The 16,396-nt window shown below is 40.9% G+C and overlaps 1 long non-coding RNA gene across 2 annotated transcripts; it reads left to right on the top strand.

Moving 5' to 3' along the window:
- Nucleotides 1-138: 138 nt before the first annotated feature.
- On the top strand, nt 139-2,466 carry LOC113573181 (uncharacterized). 2 transcript variants are annotated; one of them, XR_003410184.3, is made up of 4 exons: nt 139-204; nt 1,133-1,289; nt 1,832-1,865; nt 2,140-2,466. It is a non-coding gene; the product is annotated as an uncharacterized LOC113573181 (long non-coding RNA). The 2 variants fall into 2 exon arrangements; XR_003410183.3 differs by having other exon boundaries at nt 141-208.
- Nucleotides 2,467-16,396: the final 13,930 nt, after the last annotated feature.

Here is a 16,396-nt window from a genome sequence, read left to right as displayed (position 1 = left end):
AGAGCTGATTGTGTCCACGCCGGGGGCGTGTCCGCCGGTAGCATTTAGCAGCGTCGTCAGAGCGGGAGCGCGCTCATTGGATAGCGAAGTGTCCCAAAGTGCACTGCCTCATTTGCCCCCACCAAACTTCGCGGTAGTGCCCGAGAAACTTCATTCAGTGTCTGTAATTGTATAAAATTGAGTTAAGACCAACGTGAGGGCTGTGTGAGTATGTGTTGTATTTATTTTTGTATTAGTTAAACAGTGCACACATCTAAGATCGCATAGCAAATGACAAAAAACAAGCATTTGCAGTTGAAAAGAACTATGAAATTGTATTATCTACATTACATTTATCCAGAGCGACTTACACATGTGCTTTGTCATTTACTCATAGAATGCATGTTACATCTAGATATCTACTATAACGTAATGATTCTGGACAATGTTAGAATATCTAAAATGCTTTAAGCACATACACATTCATATATCTTTGCAAATGCCTAAAATAAAAGGTACTATCATTAATGCATATAAGGAGGGATGAGGTTCTTGGTCTACAGTAACAAACGCTGGATATTGACCATTAGCTGAACTGACTGTTCAGGCTCTGCAGACACAAGTGACAGTCCTTTAAGAAGAAAAAGTCAACATTGTTTCAGACGATCTGTTAGATAACAAAGAACTGGTTGTCATAATAGTGCCAGCAAATCCATGGCACTGTCCCATAGCGCCACATCAAACAGATACAGTTAAGCAATGCATGTATAATTACACAATTTTCATTTGCAAACCTGCTTTCCAGGTTTCAGCAGCAGAGGCAGTGTAAGAGGCTAATAGCAATGTTTGAAAGTATGTTCCACAAATGTAAAACATTGAATTATATATAGTTACACTCAGGGGCCAAAAAGGAACATGAGTTTGCAAACTCTTCAAAATCACAGTTAATTTGAAGAAACAGACATAAGAGAAGCAAGAGGGGTGCAATTCACCCTTTAACACTTGCAATGGCCTTCTCTCCTATGAGAAATCATGTACTCTTTCAGCTCTGTTCACAAAAGGCCTCTTTGGAAAGTTCCTGGTGTTCAGTGAGAACAAGGCTGTACTGCATCCAGAGGGCCATCTGGCTGTATTACTTTACATATTCTTTCAGCACAAGGACTGGGTGTTCTTGCGTTTCATGTGGTGCTTCAGAGGCGCACTCCATCACAGCACAACAAGAAGAGGGTAGTTCCTCTTTCACAAGATGGCTGCCTCAAAATGAAGAAAAACGCATATGCCTCTGCCACTCTGGAAGGCAAGAGAAACAGGTAACAAGACGGTCCCAGGTTACTGCATTTCTCTTTACCTTTCTAACTAAGGGCAATACCAAATTTCCAAATTCTAAATTTAATTTTGTAAAGTAATTTTAAAGTATTAGAGGATTTGCGTTTTCCATTTGCATTTGCAGTTAGTTATGTCCATTAATAATCTAAGTCATGCAGACGCACAGCAATGCGGTCAAAGAAGTATACCTGCCTTTCATGTAAAATACTTCAGCCACAGGGACACTAAACCATAAACACCAATACTGCAACTATTGGGATAATATTATAATCATTTACACTTCACCAGTAAGCACTGAAAATTGTGCGACCTGTGAGAAATTCTGAATAAGTCTCACTTCACCCACACATTGAAAAGCCCACTCTGTGGCCTTTTGCTTATGCTCTGAGCTGCTCATGACACAATAGTAACCAAAAATGATTTTGACTGTAGGCAGAATATCCCACTGTATGACCACTTCTGTGAGATGACTCGATTCACTGTTAAAATTTGTCACTGACACCTGTGGTTTTATATCACAAACTAGATGACTGACATGTGTGCCCTACAAGATTTCAGAAGTGAGTATCCTTAAAAAGATCTATTTCATTTTACAATGTCAAGTCAAATGTATTTACATAGCATCCTTCATCCAATTAGAATTGCTTTGTGCTTTATAGCTCCAAAAAGGCTGGGAAAATAATAACACAGTGTTCCAAAAGGGAAATAACACTAAAATAATTTTAAAAAACCTTTTTTTTTTTTTGAAATTCTTACAACTTCTTACAATTGTAACAGCATGACTCTTAAAAAGCTCATGCCTCACATGTTCCGATTGGCTCCATGTTAATCCAGTCTAGGGGGATGCTTTGTGCTAGGACAGCAAAGCCTGACCATGTACACTACCTGGCAGAAGTGTCCATTCAATGCTGCCACGCTGCCCTAGAACATGCGGCCCTGGTTCCTTTACTGTGGGCAGTAGAAGGATGAGGTCCAAACTGGCACAAGAATGCAGCAATCACTGTAGTGTGGGGAAAAAATGGAACAAACACAGCTAAAACAATCATGTTTCCTGACACTGTCCATAATCAAACTATAATGCATATCTAATACAAACACAGTAAAAGCAGAAAGCCAGCTGATTATACTCAGGAGTAAAAATAAAGGCTCATGTGAACTGTGCATGTGATTCCATTCCATTTTGTTTCTGTAAAAGCATTTGAAGCAGGAAAAAACAGCTCTTCAGGTAATCACCCAGACTGTACTCTTCCCAAGAACATGTCAGAGTGTTCTAACCGTCTGACTGGCAAACATCCATCAGAGGGCTGAAGGTTATAAAGCAGCATTACTTTAATGAGGGCCATCCATCTTTCAGCCATGCCTGTACATGAGCAGAAGACCAGAGCTTCTGGCATGTACTAACTGACACTAAAAGCATTCTAAATAGGCTTTTGTTCATTTTTCTGAGTTTAGCCAGTAATTTATCTATGCCATTTCTGAAGTCTTGTAAGTTAATGGATGGCTTCTTGTTTTCATGTTACATTAAAAGCAGGTAGCGTTAAATGCTATTGCACAGCTCTGTGGATCTATCTATCTATCTATCTATCTATCTATCTATCTATCTCTCTCTCTCTCTCTCTCTCTCTCTCTCTCTCTCTCTCTCTCTATATATATATATATATATATATATATATATATATATATATATATATATATATATATATGAAACCCAGAGGTTGTTTACTTCTTGTCTTGTGGTTTAGCTTTGTTCTTTCAGAGTTTGGAAATGTCTCATTTCCCATCATGAGTGCAGATATTCTCTTCCTGCTAGCTCACAGATGTCACCCTTTTCAGCTTATCTAAGACCAGTGTCTCTAGGTGTGACTAACTCTTAACTATTGTAAGGAAAACCACAAAACTGCTCTTAGAACAGTATAAAATAAAATAGTTAGATTTAGCAACCCATGTAAAAATACACTGTAAAAAACCCAGAAAAGGGAGTGGCCAGATAACATGTACACACACAAACAGAGAGAAAGAGAGAGAGAGAGAGAGAGCTAGCTTGCCACCACATCTGCTAGTGGTATCTTTTAGTCTCATTGCATTTGTCATTGGTGTTCAGGTGTCTAATCAGCGTACCTTCATTAATGGTCATCAGCAGAGCTGTCTCAGATGTCATTATAACCACAACGTGACCATCTGAACTGCTGCTCTTTTGAATGCTGCAACACTTTCATGCGCCACTGTACTGCTTGTCACAAGTGAACGGCTCATTTAAGTTCTCAGCGCTTCAACAATGGAGCTACAAGCATGTCTCAGCCTTGCTCATTTATGGCTGATAAAACTGCGGCAGTGGCTACAAAAGGCAAGGGAAGGGGACAGCATTTCACTGCTGCTTCGCAGCTAAATCTACGGCCGACGGAGAGCCACTGGTGACTAAGTGTACAGTGTGAAAGACAATAATTGAAGTTTTTAGCCCAGACTGTCGCAGCTCACGGGGCAAGCACAGGCGGCAGTGTTCTGTGCCTTGTTCAGTTCAGGGCATGCAACCGCTGAAACAATGAAAGAAACAATTGACCCATTTGTCTGAATTACATGAGGAGGGTGTGCTAAATAAGCAAAAGCGTGAGATTAATTAAGGGTCTGACCGCAATATTCAAAAATAAAAAAGAGTTTTCATTGCCACATTTTTGGTATCTTATTGGGGCTGAACCCTCTGGTTGGTCAGGATTTAACATCCCTGTGTTCAAGGTAAGCGTTTCAGAGTCACAATGGGGAACACAAACAAGCTGCGACTGTGTTATTCCAGGCCTAGCTCCGTCCACCTGCAGTAGGATATCCAGGTTACATATGCCACAAAGTCACTTAAAGTCTCCGCACAGTACAACCATCATCATCACCATCCACTCAGCTTTCCGTGAAATTCCAGTTCCTGGAACTCCGATATTAAAGAAGTGGTGATATGGCACGTTTCAGATAAGGTGCGCACGCAACCAGATGTACTTCCACCCTTTAAAAATCTTATATCAAGACCTTCCTGGTTAATGATTGAATAGAGCAGAGGACATGAACATGACCACATCTACCACACACGTCATAACTAAATGTCTTTTGATGATTGTATCACCACCACTAAAATAGATAGCATTACTAAGCATATGGTGATTTTATGTGACATGCCAACTGTGGTTAGTAGCAATCCAATGACCGCAGTGCCGCGAGGCAAAGCTTTGTCTGCTTTATACAATATAGCTGAAAAGAGCGAAATGAAGCAAGCACACGTTTGCTTCTTTCCCTTGTCCGCTGCCCTGTGATGAGTGGCACTATTGAGAACATTGATCTGTGGGCTGGTTACAGTGGGATGTGGGATGTGCCCTGCAGGAACAAGAGAAACATCTCTCTCTTTTTCTCTCTCCAGTCAGCTGCATCATATCAGGTGACCACTAGACTTTGCATTTGGTTCCAGTGATGGCCCAGTGTATAAGGGGCATCTCTCTATTCAGCCTAGGCTATTTCCTCAGACTAAACGGCAGTGATGCACTATAAGTAGGCCTGAAAAGCTTTACCCCTTATCAGCAAAAATACGGTGCCATTTCGAGTTCTACTGGACAAAACTCTTGTTACCATACCGTAAGCTAGGTTCTACACTATCTAACCAATATGATCAGCTTCGTGATACAAGGCATCCTGTGTAACTTGTCAATACACTACACGAAAAGACATACTTTCCAAGGTAGAAGGTTTAACAGGAGCACAGAATCAAAACTTTTTACCAAAAAAGGGATACCCAAAGATGATCATGACATGGTGAGCATTCTTGTGATTTAAACACTCTCTCTAATGATGTTTTGGATGCACAGGGCCATACTGTAGTCAGTTATGCCTACAACCAGAGAGTGTGAAAACTAAATGTAACACTATAAAATACAGTTACAGTAGTTATGGATGCAAGCAACAAGACCAGCAAAAACAACAACAACAGTCATTTTATTTTTACAAATTTTACAAATCAAATTTTTCTTAAATCTTCTCTATAATCACCTTGGCCTTTGTTTTGATTTTTATTCTTTTATTACTAATAAACCATTTTGCATATTGACAGTATATCTCATACATAAATAAGGATTTTAGATAATAAACAACAGGAAACAACATAGCGTGAAGACATGATCTTATGACAGTATAATACAGTTTACTGAACTAAGGTGGATAATAAACTGGAAAGGTCAGCTGACCATACCTAACACACAGTTATATGTTCAGATGTGTATTTGTTGAAATGTGAAAACCTAGCAAAACACCACAGGGTGCAGCTGTATATCTGTGTTTAAATATATTAATTGATACTACTTGTCTCGAAGAAGAAGAAAAAAAAACAAGAAAAAAGGATGACTATTGCAGATGGTAACACACAACACCTGTGAGCATCTGTGATTTCATGGCTGTTTTGACTTATGGGCCAGGTTTCTCCCAGAAGCCATGTCAGAATTAGCATCCAACATTAACTGTTGCATGTTTATGTGCAGAACCAAATATTCCATGCATATGAAGCCAACTGAACAGACATTAATCTCATGAATGAGACTCACGTAGCCCAGTTTGTGCTGTATCAAAAACTGCCTGTGGTTTTGATATGAGTTTGATTTGCTCATTTGTTTTAAAACTAAGCTCTCCACAACACATAAGGAACTATGCTGAGAGACTACAGTTCAGAAATCCTCTCATCCATGCAGCCTGGGCTGTTCACTTGCAACTGTATGTATGCTGTTATACCCACAAGATAAAATTGTTTTCTTCACAATTTCACACTTCACAATTGAATTTCACAATTCAACAACTGATTATCACATAATGGATGTAACCCCATCTCAATCTTTGGATTTAAAAAAGTAATGATTGCTTTTATACTATTCTGATGAGTTTGTATTATTGAATATGCTGTGGTAGAAAATATAAATATCCCGTCTTTTAATTCTGCAGCTGTTCAGCTTTTGTTATGGATTCAGTAAGGAATTCATTTGGTGCAGGGGAACTGGCCTGTGCATTGAAATGTGTATTTTGTTTTGTACAACATAATTATGAGCCATGAACATTATTATGGCATCATGGCGACATTGACGGTCTCATAGATGCATGCAACTCCGTTAGATTTGGGTTTAAATACCAAAATGTTTGATACCGACTAGACACCACAGACCAAGAGATGGTTTGCATTCCTTTCGCATTTGAACACATATTCTCTAGAAAGTGTCTCAGATAAATAATAAAAAAAACTATCATGTTTTCTTCCTCGTGAATACTTGCACTTCGGTGAGTACTTGACAAAGGTGAAGTCTGGTCTTCCACATGAAAACAAACACTCGTATGCAGCTCGCGCCCGCGCGCGCGCATTCTTTGGTGGTTGTTTTTGATCCGAGTGCACCGAGTCAGCGGGTTCACGAGTGGGCGAGGCTCGAGGACTGCGCAGCACACGATCACGGAGGAACACGCGAAGCCGAGGACCGGCTCGCACGCATTTCGCCTGTTACTTCTTTCGTGCTTTTCGGGCGTGCAACAAATCGACCGCACAATCCGGATTTACGATTTATGCGCCTTTCCCCCCGCAATGTCGCACAGACTGAAGCGCAACAGTCAAATGTTGTTCATCGTTTATCCTCGAGTGAACCCAGAGCAGAGCAGAGTACATCCCGTTCTTGTGATATTAATAGTCCCCACTTGCGTCACCAAATTGTGCTAGACTGCTATGCTAGACACGCGATGTTACTCAACACTGGTAGCCAGCAACACGTTCAAACTAAAAGTAAACACGCTTATAGAGCAGTCAGCGGTCGGCCGCCTGGGGCATGCGCGCTTGCGTGTCGCCATGCATGACACGTCGTCTTTGTGTGCCTGCCGTGTATTAACAGCCACGGGGCTCTCTTCTGTTAAACGGTTAGCCAAAGGCAGATCCCTGTCGGGAAGAGCGCGTTAAAATCTGCGTAGCGCGTAGGGAACACGTTTGCATTTGCGCGGCATAGGGCATATCTGGTCAGCATGTTATGCGACTTTCTGGAAATTATTGTCCAAAATTATCCGTTGTATGGGTTACATCAATAACTTTTCTATCAACGAGTTTTGATATTATAATGATGGTATTCGTTTGGAATTCAGTGAAGTTCTCTTTCAGTCCGGCTCTTCCAAACTGGCACGATCCCATCACACCCCCCATTTCACGTGTAGCATGTAAGATAATATGCCCTGGGGATAGGAAATTGCACAAGGACTTGGAAACGTCATATAAATGTTTAATTCAACCTTAATATTTACCATCATACAACTATGTAGCAATTATTTGGACAGTTTGCTGACCATATGCTGAGCAACAATAAGGCATTATCCATGGTGGTGACTTCATCCCTTCCCCCATTCACAGGCTTCCAGGAGAGCTAAATGCTGGATTGCAGTGGGAGCTTGGCCCAACCCTAGGGAAAAGGGGGAGGATGGTGGAAAAAGAGAGGAAGGGAGGGAGAGACAGACAGACAGAGGAGGGAGGAAGCTCTCAGCTGGGTTCCGTGTTGTTCTGCAGGGTGTGGATTTGATGCATAGACACAAATCTGTTGGAGATATCTGTACGTTGGTCCCATGCGGACCATCTCATAGCAAAATTCTTTGAATGTATTTTTATTTGATTAATATGCAAGTTAATAGGGGTGTATGTGAAATACATGTGCACAACAGATTTTTGGTAAGGGGAACAGGGAGTAGGTGTTGACGCATTCCTAACCACTTCCCCTTAAAAAAGCGCCATACAACAGTGGGCTTCAGTGTAATCTAGCAGTTTACTGCAATGCTCTAGACACTATTTACATGTTCCTCTCAGACTACTTTGTCATCATTTTATAAGAAAAATATCTCAGGCTGTATATCTGGAGGGACATCTTTCAGTTCTGCGTAGTTTATCAAGCCAGCAATTACAGGCCTAAGTGACCCACATCACTGCTTCTGTATGCAGGCGGGGCCTCACCCAGACGATAGGCACCATGCAAATTACAGTACAACCCCAAACAAACCCACCAGCAACTATGAGCAAGACACGAACCCCTATGGAAGATATTTGCTCTGTCTCTGGACCAGAGCAAGACACACAGCAGAACCGATTTGACACTTGTCTATAATGACCTTTTGAGTCATGGCATGAAAGACACCAAGAACATCTCACTCAAGATTGTTGCTATCTGTGCATGGGTACTTAATGTATCATGAACAGATGTTTTTATTTACTTACAATCCCTCATTCTCAAAATGAATGTCCTCAACTAGGTCAGGATCTTTCCAAGGTTAAAACGCTTACAAGGAAATCAATAAGTGCCAAAGCCAAAAAAAAAACCAAAAAAAAAAACCCATCACTTTAGTCCTAAGAGTAATAAGGGTGATTACAGAGAATTATCAGTTATAAAAGACAAACAGTACACACCTAGTTATATGACTCATGATTAATCATAGACGTTTCTTAGGAACCAGGCATATATAGATAACTGTGCACTAGGTACTTGACTTTATCAAATAATAAAACAAATGATAGTTTTAAAGTGTATGGATGATGTGAAATATGACTTTGGTAAATCCAATGACATGTTAACAGTAATTCTACAGTGAGTGTTGATTTCACATGCAAAACATACATAAATGACACTGAATCAACAGACACTGAATCAGTTTTTGCCCAGTGGGTGTTCTGGCAAGATATGCCAACCACTGATGACAGTGTTGGAATAGTGAGGTGTATTAACGAAGCAATATGCTGTCACACACAGACATGCAATTATACCATTCAATTATGATTCATTTAGGAGAAGAAAAATTCAGTTCATTTGATAAAGCCATTTTATAATTTTATAATATACATTGTTTTGTTGCTCATTTCTGTATAGAGGAAATAAAGTACAACTGTAGGTTTTTAGGAATAGTTTATTTACAATACTTGTATTTTTTTTTCCAAATACAACTTCATAACTGAGCATGTGAACTCAGAATGTGAGTTCCAAAGCATGCTGTGCCACTAGTTTTCTGCTCAGTTTAGTTTTCATCAAAGGTGCACAGTACAAGAAAAATGTCAGAACTGAGGGCTTTAAATGTCTGAAATGTTTGGAAGAGTGTAGGTACTCCATGATGTTTGTGTGCACTCTGAGAAGCACATGCTATGAATACCAGTGCAAACAATGGCCAGCTCAGTTCACAATGTTTTCTAAAAAGTTGAGGAGCGTTTGTTTAGTAATCAGTTTTGAAACACTGCACAATACAAACTATCTAATGGTCTCTTTTCATATCAATATGTTTTAAAAACAGGTAAGAATTTACCCTCCAAACGTGTTCTCTTTAGTGTCTTTCCCATTATTTTTTACAACTGAACCTGTTTGCTAATATGACAACTTTGTTCCAGTAATTTGGTTTTGCCTAGGAATCCCAAACCTGCTTGAGCAGGTAGGCCCATATAGGGTTCACTCCCTTGAAGCATGGCCAATGATCTCTCCTCCTCATTTGCTGTGGGTCTGTGCGCCATCTGTGCCTCTGAGCACCCACCTCACTTCCAATTAATACAGCCACAGATAAGACCCCATAAATACAGGACAAGACAGCTATCATCAGCAAGATTAGACAGATGCTAATAGACTGTCTCTTACAAGGGCTTTCTTAAGGCTCAGAACATCCTGACTAATCAATGCCCTGAAAGGAAAAAAAAGGGTTTGTGCTGAACGCTGCTTACGCAATGGGGAGCAAACAAAGCCCCAGCATTATGCAGAACTCTTCAAAAATGTGACATTCTAAAAGTAAGATGGCTTTGCCCTTGAATATGTCTGAAAGTACCTTGTGCAGTGGCTTCTCTGAAGAACACATTATTTAGTTTTGTGCCTTTCCAATGTTTTTTATATGTTTTTGTTCCACTAGCCTCTTATCCTTGTATCTTAACTATGGTCTGTAACCAAATGAGTCAGGAGCGCTCAGTCCTCTGATAAACAGCAATTGTCCTCGGCCCTATCTCCACCCAAATGTTCCCGCACTGTTCTTCTGTGAGCTAGATAATAACCCTCCTGCATGATCACACACATATTGGTCCTTGTTTTAAGCTCCTCATTGCACCCACAATTACATGCTTCATATTTAAAGTGTATTCATGTCAGACTTTAAAGCTAAAAAAATGGTCAGATCCTTGCCAGAACATCCTGAAGCAAAGCTAGTTTCAATATGGCAAATCTTTATGACTGTAAAGTATATTAGGTATATTGGTGGTACGTACTGGTGCAACACAAATTTGTTCAATCACCCTTTATCTAAATCTGCTTCAATTAAATCTCACCAAACCTTGCCACAAATCATCCTTGAGCTTAACAGAGCTTTGTTACCAGGCACAGCATACAGATCTGTCCTTTATTTAGTAGCTAGGATCTATGGCCCAGCAGGAGGCTGTATATGACCTTTTATCCTTAAACGGAATAGCAAGATGTATTTTGATAAATAAAGTTGATTTGCAGGTTTTTGGCCCTATTTTGCCCAGTAGAAAGTAATTGTATTTTGTCTAAGTTTGGATTAAAGCATAGTATCTTAGACTCTTGTTAGGCTTAAAGAAAACAAAAAATATTGACCTACTATGCTTGTAATGCCAAATGACCTTGATCTCGCCCATGTCCATCTGGCAGTCAAACTGCCACAAACATGGATATTGATTTTGTGTAACCACAACTCGTGTTGACATTTGTTTACATTTATTAAGGCAGTGAATAACTACCATGGAACTTGTAAGAAACACAAGTTTTGCTGAACATTGAAATAAGCTGGTTGGTAAAATAGATTGTTCTTATAATGCTAAGGTTGAGCCTTGGGAATCCGGTTCAAAATCCCAGCGAAGGGCAAAAGTCAAAATGCGGAGCAACAGGACACAAATCTGCTTTACAAGCTGCTTCTGAGGAACAGACAGTAGACAGCAGGGTCTATTTTAACCTCAGCCATGCCATTGTTCCTCGCAGCAGTTCACTGGTGACACAAACATTCAGCCAACTCATCAGAACTAGCCGCGTCTTACCATGGAAGATAACAAAGTGGCTGTTTCCATTGGCGCCCTTTCAACAAGGCCTCTGAGGGAACAACACAATGAAGGAAAAGTACACGAGCATGAAGCCCTTAATCCAGGCCTCTCAGGTCCACCTTCTGCCCCTGGGGACTGTGGACTCTGGCCTGATACTGCAAGTTTACACAGCTGACATGAGGACTAAGTGCCTTGAAGTTCTCTCTCCTGCCCTATATGTGAGTCAAGTCTTTCCCAAACTGCACCTTGGGAGTGCTGTTATGTAGCATATGATAAACTCCACCTGAAACCAAAGTGGACTCCTTAGACATAGAGAGTATATGGAACAGTATATGGGACCCTTCACACCAGAGAGAGAAGGCCCTCCTCGATTGTCTGGACCAATTGTAAAATTGAGCTGAATGGAGTGGAAACAGGTGAAAGGTTAATAACCTGTGGATGCTTGAACCACATATCCTGAATTTCCTCTGTTTGGGAAAATTTTCCTTTTTCTCAAATATTTGACCTGTTTGTGGTTTCTGTTAGAAGAGTTAATATTGGGGTTTGAACATAGGAAGCTGGCTCCTACATCTGTGCACAAGGATTTGTAGCAAATTCTAACCCTGGGTCAGGTACACGCAGAGAACGAAGTGACTTCAGAGGGATTCCCCACCCCCCTCCCCAGCATGTCCTGCAAGGTGTGAAACCTTTGTTCATCTGTGTCCTCTGAGGAGAAAGGGATTGAAGAAAAGCAATTTAGACTACTAAATGAGGTTTTCTTTGGCCACTTGCTCTGTGCAAAGGGGATTCATGTCATGCTTTTGCACCCAGGAGCAAACTACCGGTCACTGACTGTTCTGGTTCTTCTGGACATTTACCAGGACAGAGGATGAGAGAGATCAGGGAAGGCTGCATGACAAGCCAGAAATGTAGGTTGAGCCCTGTTCCAAGCACAGGTGCCACATTTTCCCTGCCAACCATAAATCTCCGGGGCCACTCCCACTTTTGTGAGCCCAGAGAGGAGCTGTGTGCTGGCTTGCTCCTCCCCCGTGTCTCCCTGCTGGTCCTCCACCGCCCAGCCCCCACCCCACCGCCCACCCCATTTGGAGTGTGCAACAGCAGACAGGGCCTGACACCTTTGAAGCTATAAAGCCACAGGCTCCAACACAGTATGAGTTTCACTTTATGCCGCACTCCTGCTTCGTTCAGCTGGTGCAAACCCCTGGGCAAGGGGTTGATAAATGCAGTAGGTCTTCTTGTCTTGTACATATACAGGTTTGTATAACTCCCCCCCCCCCTCTATCTCTCCCTCTCTCTCCAGATCTGTCCTCACAGGAAACACTTAGTCATCCTCATCTCTGTTGATTTTTTACTGCTTTGTTGGGGCTTGCTGGGCTGCAGCGACTCGACAAAACCAGCTGTTGAAGAGCTTCATCCTGAGAACACAGGGTCCTCCCTCCTCATTAGCACAACCACAAAAACAAATGTGATGAGGGAGCAGCCAAACATTATGTGCAGTAGCGCTGGTCTCATTCAGTACGCCTGATAAGGCAGTGGTCTAACTTGCATAAGTCATCATTTTCCAGAAAGTCCACAGGGGTCTTGCAGGTTGCTTTTAAAAAAATGACTATAGTGGTTAGGACATAAAATAAACTAAGGTCTCTTTAAAAAAGGCTATGACTTTCTAGCTTATGCTGAAACCCTGGATGAATCTGAAGATAACCACTTCAGCAATGTAGTCATAGCTTCTCTGTCTGTGTTTATGAAGAGCTGTTCACTTTACTGCTATAATAGCATTTTTGTGTCCTCTCTCTCTCTTCTCTGTCTATGTGTATGTGTTTCTGTTCATGACTTGCTTAACAGTTGCATAGTTTGTCCTGGTCAGTTCCTTGACAACAGGAAAACACTGCCAAATGTTGATGTCTCACTATTGCCAAGAATGCAAGAGGAAATGTGTGCAGATGTAAACACTAAAAGCAAAATTGACTGCATATTCATATAAACCTTTCTAAATGTTGTCAAAAATGAAATTGTCTTGATATTTTTCCTGGGAGTTCATTCTTTTTAGGTAAATGCAAGGGAGGGTGTAAAGTGGGCGTGAACTAACCACAAGAGAAACATGTCTGATGGCCTTTCTTTCAAAGCACCAAAGGGTGAGACACCTCAGTAGAGAACTATGCACACATACACACAACAAGTTATGATAAATGACATAACTATGTAAAGAGGCCTATGATGAAATACAAATCTGTATAGCTTTCACCCATTACTGAGTAGCTTTGGGGGCACTTTATCACAATACTGCCCAGCTGTGTCCGAACAGACAATTAACACTTTTTAGAACATTCTTCCTGAGTTAATGTCATATGTGTCATTAAAGTGTATGAGACAAGATTTTAACTTTTCAAACAAAACTTAAAACAGTTTGTTCTTAACAACCCTATGTCACCCTATGAACTTTGAATCCAGCCACGTTAGAACCACATGTATGGCAAGTGGAACCTCATAATTCTGGAGTCACGTGTTTTCAGCCACTCTTGTTGTAACACAAGAATGACTTGCCAAACTTGAGACGCAGGTTCACGACCTGCGCTCTGCCTTGTGGACCGGCCGTGCAGTGAGGTTCTTGAAAACATTACATGGGTGACGTGTCTCGACATGCCTGACTATTGAGTGCATGGTGAAGGCTTTCTCTGCTCTGGAGCCTCTCCAAGTTGTACTTTGTGTCTGCTGCCTGACATACATTCCAAATGACCCTACAGAGAAACCCAAACAAATACAGTCTCAACTGTTACCCACATGACTATGTCTCTTACCACAGTGTTACTGAGACAAAAGCCAGAAAAGGCATTTCTGTTATCCTAATAAAAATTGTTAGCTTCTAGTGTGAGGCCCAAGGTTTATGTACAGAACTAGAGATTGAACTCGCTATGCACTCATTGTCCCTGCAGGGATTATAGTCTGTCTCCATAGCAACCAGGTGGAGCTGTCAGCTCTCCCAGGTAAAACAGACACCTGCTGCATTATTGACTAGGCCAGGCAGGCCTGCAGCTGAGCTTAATCCAACCAAATAGCACTATCCCTCCTGTGCCTGCTAGCTGTTAACCATACTGTACTGGGCTTTTAACCATACTGTACTGGGCTGTTAACCATACCGTACTGGGCTTTTCCCCAAGTGGAGGGCAAAATGCTGCTTCTGGATATTAAATAATAGAAAAAAAAGAGGCTGTTTTCCCCTAAATTGGGCCCCTTTGCTGTGCTGTTTTCCAGTTTATTGCATGCGGAGCTAATTCTGGGTTACAACCTGCATAACAACTGTACCCTATTTTCTCCCCTGGATTCAACCATGAGACATGTCACTACTGACTTCCAGTTAAAAATCATAACATTGTACTGTCTAGAGTAAATAGATTTCTGATAGCACGAATCCTTCAATTTCAAAATTGGAAATAGGAAATGACTTTCCTAAAAGGTTTAATCAACAAAATTTTGAAGTTAACACATTTGTTCATTAGAGCAAGCTTTGGGAGAAGAGTAGATGTGCCGATGTTGAGGACTATTCTGCTGACTCAATTCCTGGATGACTCCTGGAATTACACGAACACTTTATTCTGAACCTTGACCTCTAGTAGCATTCTAGGTAATCACTTCACTTGCTATAGACTAATTTGATTATTTTCAAATGTGACTTTAAAAATGCTTTGTTGAATTCTGCCAGGATTTGCTAACCTAATACTTTAATTGTATATAAGGTTCCATACAAAGGAGAGAAGAGAAATCCCGAGCTTCTTTGTGGGATTGAAGGAGCAGAATCGCACCTCATATCTGCCCTCTTGTGGTTAAATTTAGTTCAGCACGTCCATGATTTGTTGAGAAAACCTTTAAGTTCACTGACATCAATGTCAAATTTAAATGTACAATTTTCTAAAAAGTTTCTAAAAATGTTCTAAAACATTTAAATTTAACATATACAGTGTGAATACAAGTTTATGTTTTAGTTGCCTAAAGTGAATTTCTTTTTTTATCGTAGTCTTACTTTTTATTGTAGTCCACTTTTTCTTGTATCTCATCCATTTCTTTAATTGCAGTCAGTCCCTTGCTTCTGCTGAAATACAGCAGGTCTTAAATTAGGAGCAGCACAAAGGATATAAAAAGTGACACTGGAATTTAGGCTTACAAAAGACAATATTACTCTATGTTAACACAGGCAAACTAAAAGGCAAACTGATGTGTTACTAATTAAAACACTAAAGTGACCTCGATAGTCTAAATAGCACTTGAAACTTTCGTAACTGAGAACTATAGTCAGAACCACAATGGGCTTAACATAAAGTATCCTTTATAGAAAATGGAGGCCTGAGTGTTTGCACAGCCAGTCAGAAGGAAGATGATGCATAATATGCTTCTCATTTAGCATTAGCTCTTCTGCTATCTGCATAATTTATAACCTCACTCAGTAGAGGCATGCCATATTTATACACTGTGTGGCATGGACACTTGAGAGTGATAATTAGGCTTGTTCTCTGTCCCTCATGTTCTGCAAAGTCATTCTGCACGAGAGAGGAAATGGACGTTTCATGCTGATGCTGCATAAGTACAGCCTGTTTCACCAAATGCTGGACAGCAGGCTCGCGAAGGACCTTTGGACATGTGCTAAAGGAGTGGAGACGGCAGTCACAGTGTGCTCAGGCTGAGCTGTGTGTGACGTGAGCCCACAGGTGGCCACAGCTCTGCTGACCATGGTGCCCTCTCCTCATAGGGGCATAAGTCTGGGACTGGCAACAGCGCAGCCATCTGTAGCTAATACAGCTCATCTGTGTCTGCTTACAGTGAGAAATTATGCATTATCTGCTCCATGGATCTATAAGCATGGGAAGAGATTTTTAAAACTTCTTCTAGTACAGGACTTCCATTAGGGACACATGGGAGAAAGCTTGTGTCTCATTTTCCATGTGATTTTAGAAATTGTAACACAGGTAAGGTGGTTCTGTACTGGACGTCTGCTTCAGTATGATTTTAGTTTGGGCTGTTATGAGCTACAACAATGACCTATGTTATTGTAATACTTGTAAT

Source organism: Electrophorus electricus, chromosome 4, assembly GCF_041902795.1.
Source record: "Electrophorus electricus isolate QZ-2024a chromosome 4, ASM4190279v1, whole genome shotgun sequence".
NCBI lineage: Eukaryota > Metazoa > Chordata > Actinopteri > Gymnotiformes > Gymnotidae > Electrophorus > Electrophorus electricus.
Note: the sequence above shows the minus strand (reverse complement) of the source record. Positions and strands in the feature narration are given on the sequence as shown.